Here is an 8,508-nt window from a genome sequence, read left to right as displayed (position 1 = left end):
AGCTAAATCAGCAACTTATGTGAACTTGACAATGTGGGTAAGTTGAGCACAGCAGGATTCAAAACTGCCTCACGTGACTGCTACCGAGGTGCATCATGGGGAATTGGCGGTTAACGACATGCTCACTTTACTTGGACGTTTTCTAATCGTCTTCTTTGGAATATGCTTTCAAGGTGAGTAACATTGGTTATAACTATAAGGAAAGAGAGCTACAAAAGTTGGAACATGTTTTGAATCTATGGCATGATGTGTGTTTTTCTCTTTTACCGAAATGTTTGCTTTAGCTAATGTAGCTTTAGCGGACAAGGTCCAGCTTGTGTGTCATAACCAAACTTGACCTAATAAACTGACATATGGCCTTTTTTATGGGTTTAATGTGGCACTGACCAAATCACAAGTATTGTGCCGCTAGCTTTAAGGTTGTGCACTCAACCACTGTTGCGATATTAGCAAGCTAACTCAGCTAATTAATAAAGCTTATTTCATATTGTCTCTGTACGTGTAAATTTCTTTCAAGTTCACAGGCTGTTGTATTTTGGTGGAAGTTCATTTTGGCAATATTTCCAATAACTGACTGGGTTCAAAAAGAACTTTTGGCAGGACTCGGATGCTTGTTGTCATCTGTTTACCCCTATGTAATCACTTAAGTTGTTATTAACTGCTGCATGCTAAGCTGCAAGAGTGCACTGAGGACTGAGACAAAATATGGTCTACAAACCAGCATTATATTAGTTTTTATCAGATAGTCCTCCAGTGTGTTTAGTTTTTGCTTTAATTCTATTGTGCAGTTATTTGTTACCCTGAAATGCTTTATGCTTAACAACAGCTCACTATTTTGACTTATTTTTGAACTCTTGTGATCAGTATGACTAGGTTGTGTGAGTTTCCATACTAAAAGAGCTGTAGTGATAAAATAATTGGCATCAGAGACACTGATTTTTGGCATGGTATACTGCAGAAGTTTTTTTTTTTTTTTTGCATAATTTACCTTTTAATTAAACTGCATTCTCTGTATTGTAACAAAACTAACATTGTTTATATGTCAGAAAATTAGCAAACATGAATAAATGGCGAAAACAATATAATTATAACATATATTTTTATTTTACTTATTTTAGGTCTGTGAAGCCAAACTTGATGCTGGGGATTTATTTTTGTCAGTGGAGTCAAATGGTAAGTTACAATTTGTGCATTTTGTCATACTGGAAACACCACAGATTATATTGTAACTTAATAGCTCTGTAGAACAAATGATATAAAGATTGTAGTGTCAGGGTACTTCTTAAGAAGTAATATGGCACTATTGATGATCACATGCAGGTGGCATAAACTAAATATTCAGACCTGTTACCAACAAGTGATTCATTAACAAAAGCAATGGAGCAGACTGTTTAGGTTCTTGTGGTTGTAATAACATCCATAACTGCAAGTTTGTCATTAATTTATTTTCACAGGTCTAGATGATCACATCTGACTTTGTCATTTAAATGAGGTGGACTTGCAAACTTTGCGCTCTTTTGGGTAAATTGCTGTCCACTACATATACACAGAATGTGCACAGTATTTCAGATCTAAAAAGGAGTATGTAATGGACTTGCTGGCTTTAATGTAAAAAGCCTGTTGTGTAACTTTAATGAGGCAGTTGGACTAAAACAGTATTGCTCATCAAGGTAAACATCTGAGGAATAAGGAAATTGTTACTTGTCCTTTTACTCAGTGTTCTTTTAATCGCACGTTTACTAAAGTTTTACATCACATAAGTCATTTTCACAATCATTCTACTTTAAAAGATTTCAAGACAGAGCTTATTGTTCTCCGAACTTCCTTGTTTGCTGAACGGCAGGTAAAGTGCATCTTTTGTTTGTTTGCTTTTGTGTGTTTGTGTTTTCTCTAATGGGCCTCAGATGACTGTTTGCTTAAATTTGGGTCTCAAAGAATCTTTTTTTTTTATTCTGCCTGTACTCTCCACCCCTCTTCTTCTATTGCTCAGGTTGAAGCAGAATTTGCCCGTCTTACATCTGTTGACCTGAAAGGGTTCCTTTTGCTGTGCTTGACCATTATGGAGAGGTTCGTGGAGCTGTACAAAATCAAGAGCGGCATAGGAGGGCTAACTAGGCTCATAAAATGCTTCAATGATGATGTAAGTGTTCAACTGCGAAATGTTCTCCTTTGTTTAAGTTTTAGGTTATCCAGTTCAACTGATGAACTCATTGAAAGAAAGCTGATAAGTAAAGTCTGTCATCATATTTCACAACTGGACATTTAGTGTGGTAACTTTTACAGAATCTATGTATATTGGTGGTAGGTTGGATATCATATTCTACTTGAATGTCCTGATAAGCCTGATTCAAAATCTCCAATGATAATCATATATTGATGGAATTATGTATCAAAAGCTGTGAATTTGGAGCTGTCTACATGCTTCATAAACACTGTTTAAAAAGTGTTTTTGTTTTCTTTTGACTTCTTTGACCAGAGCCCTACACAAAGGAAGAGGACAGAGGACCTCATTTTCTAAAGGAAGATCCCTCACACACTTTCAAGACTGTGAAGGTTAGCATTGTTTCTTTTAGTAAATTTAATAATGACAGCACCACAGTGGATTTTAAATGAAACATGTGGCATCTATGAAACAATAGATGCCACATGATAACATGTGTACTTTTTCCTCACCAAATGTATTATTACAAGATCTTTGACACTGGAGTTGGTCTGGGTTTCAGAGAAACTAACTGGCAAGCTAGCATTGATATTATTAGTGTCTTGTGTTTATTCATGTCTTCACCAGGGTCTTTGACATTTCGCTGCTGTACTGTTCACTTCAGCTTTACGTTTGATTTCTCACATTGTATATTGTAATGGCAGAGATATTAGGATATTTAAGGGGCTGCAGTGGCTGCTACAGCTGTGGGGGCAATACTTTGGTGAAATGTCCTGGACCCTGGAAAAGAGACTGTGTAGACTGGGTAAGCAATTAAAGGTTACTGGCCAAGAGTCATTGGGCAGCTGGGTAAAGGTGGATGTTGATATTCAGTGCCAATTATGCAACCTGTTCAGCCACGTCTATATGCTCTTTTTCATGCTGTTAATATAGGGGAAAAATAAACTTTAATCAATAAACTGATTAAAGAAGCATTGTCTATGGAGCCACAATCTGATCCTGTAGTGTAGCTGCAGTTTGCACATTTCATGTATTCTCAGCCAGATTTGGTTTAGAGCACAGCCAATATTTAGCATAACTAGATTTAAATTCACACACTGGTGATGGCAAGCTACATTGTAGCCACAGCCGCCCTGGGGCGCACTGACAGAGGCGAGGCTGCCGGACATTGGCACCACCGGGCCCTCTGGCCACCACCAGTAGGCAACAGGTGAAGTGTCTTGCCCAAGGACACAACGACTGAAACTGTCGGAGCCGGGGCTCGAACCGCAACCTTCCAATTATAAGACGAACTGTCAACTCTTGAGTCACGATTCAGTCATCCACCCATGTGTGTGAATGACTGAATGTGTAAAGCACTTTGGAGTCCTTAGGGGACTAGTAAAGCGCTATACAAATACAGGCCATTTACCATTTAAATTGAAAATTTTGTTTGATTTCTGCAATTGAAGACATGCTCAGTTATTTATGAACATGGTCTTTGTTTAAAGCAAGAAATGGATTTGTAACATGGGGGTGCATATCTCATTCTGAAAAACTTTAACAACTAATAAGTGTTACCCAAAGCCAATCACCATCATCCAAAGCATCAGTATGGCTCTTCTTTGGAAAGACATGAATTCTTAAGCACAAGGGATATTGTGTAATTGTAATTGTGTAATTTTTTTTTTTTTGTCTTTGAACCCTTTTATAGCCGACAGGTATTGAAGACACGTTTTCTAAGAGGATGAAAGTTGGCATTGCGATGGTGAAAGAAGAAGACATCATCGATGTGTTGGTTGTCCTTGAGGCGGCAGTAATCCTGTCTAATCTGAGGGATGTCTCAAGTGCCATTTCCATGCTGATGGGCCTTCTTTTTGCCCTCAACATAGACTATCCAAAGGAACTTAAGGACATCTTTGAAGTCATTCAGAACATCCTAATGAACATTGGTGGAAGGCAGTGCATCTCACTAGTGCATGGTCTAAGAAACAGACTCTTGCAGAAAGCCATGCAGAACTGTAATTGTATGATCCTTAGTGTTAAGGACAGTTTTTATTTTACTGTTTGTTTTTTATTCTTGCAAGTTCTCATTCTCACTTTTGTATGTCACTAAATGACTACACTTTACATTCCAGATTAGACAATTACTCATTTGTTCATGGTTTAAGAAACTTATGTGAACAACAATATAATGCTGGACTTTGCAGATGCTTATCTCATGCAAGTCAGTAGTTTTTCCTTTGTTTTGCAATTGAGCAGACTCAAACTAATGTTTCTGAAATATCCATATTATCAAATGTTTCAGAAGCATGCACTCATTTTCAGAGATATTGGTTCTGTGGAATTTGTTGCAATTGTAAACGAAGACAAATACAAGAGTTTGATGTCTTAGTTGTTATAAACTGATCTTTACTGTCACTTATCAAAGGTTTTGTACTATTTTAATATTTCAAGTTTTATGCTAACAGGTGTGACTGAGCACAATGAAGTTTAAAAATTTTGTAAATGTAAAGAATAACTTTTCTAAAATAGCAAGTGTCCCGTTGATACATTACATTAATGCAGACTTTATGTTGTTACTTCACAAGAATCACTACTGCTCCTAGAGTATTGGTCAGAATTTAATCTTCACCCAAACTGGGCTCAAGACCAAGTTCAAATTTATTGTTTCACAGGAGCAGCCTTTGAGTTTTGATGGATTGTGAGCCTGATGAGCTACGCCACTGATTTTTCTGTTTCTCAGATGACTAAGATGGCACAATAAATGGTGAATGTTGGGTGCTCATGAGTAATTGTCTTGTCATGTTCTTAAAACAAACTTTCTGTATGAAATGATCAGATAGACTTTAATGGAATCTGTGGGGTTTATTTTTTTTTCTGTAAACAACAGAAAATTAATTTAAAGGAATGTAGATATTTAAACCTGAGCTCTAAGATGAACCTAACAGGTAGTTTTGCTGAAATGGATGTTAGAAAGCTAAAAAAACAAAACAAAACTTAAGATGTTTAATACACATTTTTCTTTACATCCAGTCAATCAACTCTGATAATTAAAATGAAACTGATTTACAAGTTCACTCAGCTACCTTAAGGAGCTCAGTTAATTAATAAACTTAAATCAACTTAGCTAACAGATTATGTTAGTTAAGCTAAAATAGATTCCTAAGTTAAAAGAACTACTAAAGTATTTGAATTAACTAAAAACCCAAGTCAACTGAACTAGGACAAGAGTTTAAACAATAGATTATTTTAATTTAGCTGAAAGGGTTTTCCCAAGTAAAATGACAATTAAAGGAGTTGAACTGACTAACAAATCTCAGTCAACTAAACTAAGATGAAAGTTTAGACAACATGTGATTTTTCATTAAGATAACAATTGGTTGTGTTATAAGAACAAACTCTATTTCTTGACTTAACTTAAAATTTTAAGGCAGCCCTTTACCTCATATTTTTAAGTTGAAACAACAAGTTATATTTTACAGTGTATGTTAGTCATGATTGACTAACATAAAGACTTCCCTCATGTTACTGAGTTCTCTTATGACTACCACATACACAGTTTTGAATCAGTGGCTGCCTTACATGCTCCTAGTCACTGCTAGTTGCCCTGCCTCCCTTTTCTGAGTCAGCTGACATTTTTCCCGTCCTGGACTCACATGTTGTCTCTGTCCCTGAGTCTGCCAGCATCACCCCTGTTCCTGTGTCAGCAGATATTTTCCCCTCTCTTTGAGTCAAAAACAGCTAACATGCCCCCGTTACACAGTTGATTCTTGACTCAGCAGATATTTCCTCTATCCCTGAATCTGACTACAAGTCAGTTGACACAATTGCTCTAGCCCTGAGTCAGCTGATGTCCCGGTCATCGCCCAGAGATTTTCATCTACAGTTACTGCCAATAAACCCCCATCCCGATTCCGAACCTGTTCAAGAGTTGTTTATTGTTTATTTGTAATGGGACAAATATGGATCCTGAACCACAGCAGTTATAATCAAGGCTGATTTGCAATGCCTATCCCAAGATGGACCTTTAGATACAGCTGTTAAAGTTAACCTTTAGTCCAAGGAACATCTGTCTGCCCTGCCGACTGCTCTGGTTTTCTGCCTTCTGGCTCTCCCTCATCGAGCACAGCCCTCCAGTATCCTGTTTGCTTGCCTCTGAGGGCCCAACTCAACCACCATCCACTTGCTGGACAAGCCAAAATGTCCCAAGTTGACCACTATCTGCCCTGCCTCTTAGCTATCTCCGGCCCCCAAAACGGTCATGCCTGTCGGTCTCGCCTCTGGGCTGTCTTGCTGTGGTAAAAAAGAAGAAATGTGATGTTCCACTCAGCTAAGGTCAAAAATAAGAATACAAAGGATGATGATGAATCCCAGTTTCATTCCAAGACCAACAAATACTTTACTGAAGCAGAATATAGATTCTTGTTGGTTCAATAGATTCTTGACCAGCAAGAATCCATTGAACCCAACCTGTCTTGACTCAATATTTGCTGGTTATGGTGTAAAGGTCAACTGTCTCTTCACTTTTCAAATCTGAGTCCAAAAGAACACAGGTGAGTTGCAGTACACATGCAGCATGATCCTGGAGCTGTCAGATGTACAGAAATGATATGATGTATTCATTTTAATATGAACCGGTGTCTCACAGGGAGTTTCTGAGATCTATGGCATGAAGAACTGAAGTTATGTTAAAAGCAAAGGAAGGCCCCACTTAGAAATACTATGTTGTCAGGTGCTTGGTGTGTGAATATGCATATACAGTATTTTTTATGAAGGCACAAAACAGTAAAAATAATATGTGCCGAACATCTGTCTCTTTATCACAAGATGGCAACACTGTTGACGTGTAATGTAATTAAGATTTAAAGAATACTCTGGCAATTACCTGTCTAATGGGGCGTTTATCAGCCCTCATTCTCCAAGCTGTCTGTCTTACAGGCTGGCTCACTGAGAGGCACGCAGATGGATATGAAAGCGCTTTCAATATACAAAGGAGAGAAAGGAGAGGCTTTAGCTGGACAGTCGTCTTACCGCAAGAAGTCCTCAGCCCAGATGACGCTGACTCTACGCTCTACGCTTCTTGTTGTCATGGAGGAGAAAGAGCAAGCATTTCCCAAAGTAGGAGAAGCTGTTGATCGCCTCGCCAACTCCTCGCCAACAAACTACCTGTTTCTGGCACTCAAGCATAAACGGTAAAAAGAGGGCACCACCAGCAGTAGGAGCGTAACCACATGGAACAATCCATATTCAGTGATGCAGTGAGGTGGGTGGTAGGAGTGGGGGCTTTACCTTTTCCATCTCCAGTGACACCTGAAAGACACCCTGCAGTGTTGCCCTGACAACAGTTATGAACCTGCTTACCCCCCTGGGTATGAGGTCAGGGTTGAGTGACATCTTGTCTTTCTGTCTTTTTGCTCCAGTAGGTGGTGCAGACTGATTGTGGCACAGTGGGTGTGTGTGTGTGTGTGTGTGTGTGTGTGTGTGTGTGTGTGTGTGTGTGTGTGTGTCAGTCTGTGTGTGTGTGTCGTGTGTGTGTGTGTGTGTGTGTGTGTGTGTGTGTGTGTGTGTGTGTGTGTGTGTGGCAGGAAGAGAGAAAGAGTTGTGCTGTGTCTCTAGGGTTAAGAGGTTGATGGTAATATTCAAATGATCATTGGGCGCTTCAAAAAATAGAAGAGGACAGGAAAGGTGAAGGAGACGAGGCCTCCGCAGGCTGAATTGGTTTTCTCAACATAACATAATGTACTGACTGGGAACGCTGCCTGTTTCAAATGGCGTTAATGTGTGGTTGAATATTAACATGTGTTGTATTATATGACATTGAATGTACCTTAAACACTTGCAAGAGGTCAGTGAACAACGTTAGTGGATTAGAGCAATGCTGTATTATTTTAAGAAGAAATAATGACACCTGCAGAATTCCTATGATGCTAAAATATTAGCATGTGTGCGTCTTTTTCCTTCCCTTGCTCATGAAACATCGACAAAAAAGAAAAAGTAAATAAGTATTAACAATTTACAGTCTACTGTTGTTCAATTCATTCTCAGTGTCCTGAGATTCTTTTGCCTGTGATAATGAGCCTAGCTGTGTTTTATAGCTGTCTGTGGGCGTCTGTGTATGCTGAAAATACAGCTTTGTCCATTTGGATTGATCAGTGGGTGGTGGTTGATTAATTTAACTGGGCTCTGTGGTGCATCAGGTTAGTGGTTGTCAAATTATAGCTCTTAATTGATTGATTCATTTTTATTTCTCATGTAATGAAATTACCCATTGACAAGCCAGGCAGACTGGTTCTAATCAATACACGCTGGTAGAGGATAAGGTTTCAACAACCATCTGTGTTTTCGACAGTTATTTATGCTTTTAC

Source organism: Oreochromis aureus, linkage group 2 (genome assembly GCF_013358895.1).
Source record: "Oreochromis aureus strain Israel breed Guangdong linkage group 2, ZZ_aureus, whole genome shotgun sequence".
In the NCBI taxonomy this organism is placed as follows: domain Eukaryota; kingdom Metazoa; phylum Chordata; class Actinopteri; order Cichliformes; family Cichlidae; genus Oreochromis; species Oreochromis aureus.
The sequence above is the reverse complement of the archived record's forward strand: the minus strand, read 5'-3'. Positions refer to the sequence as shown.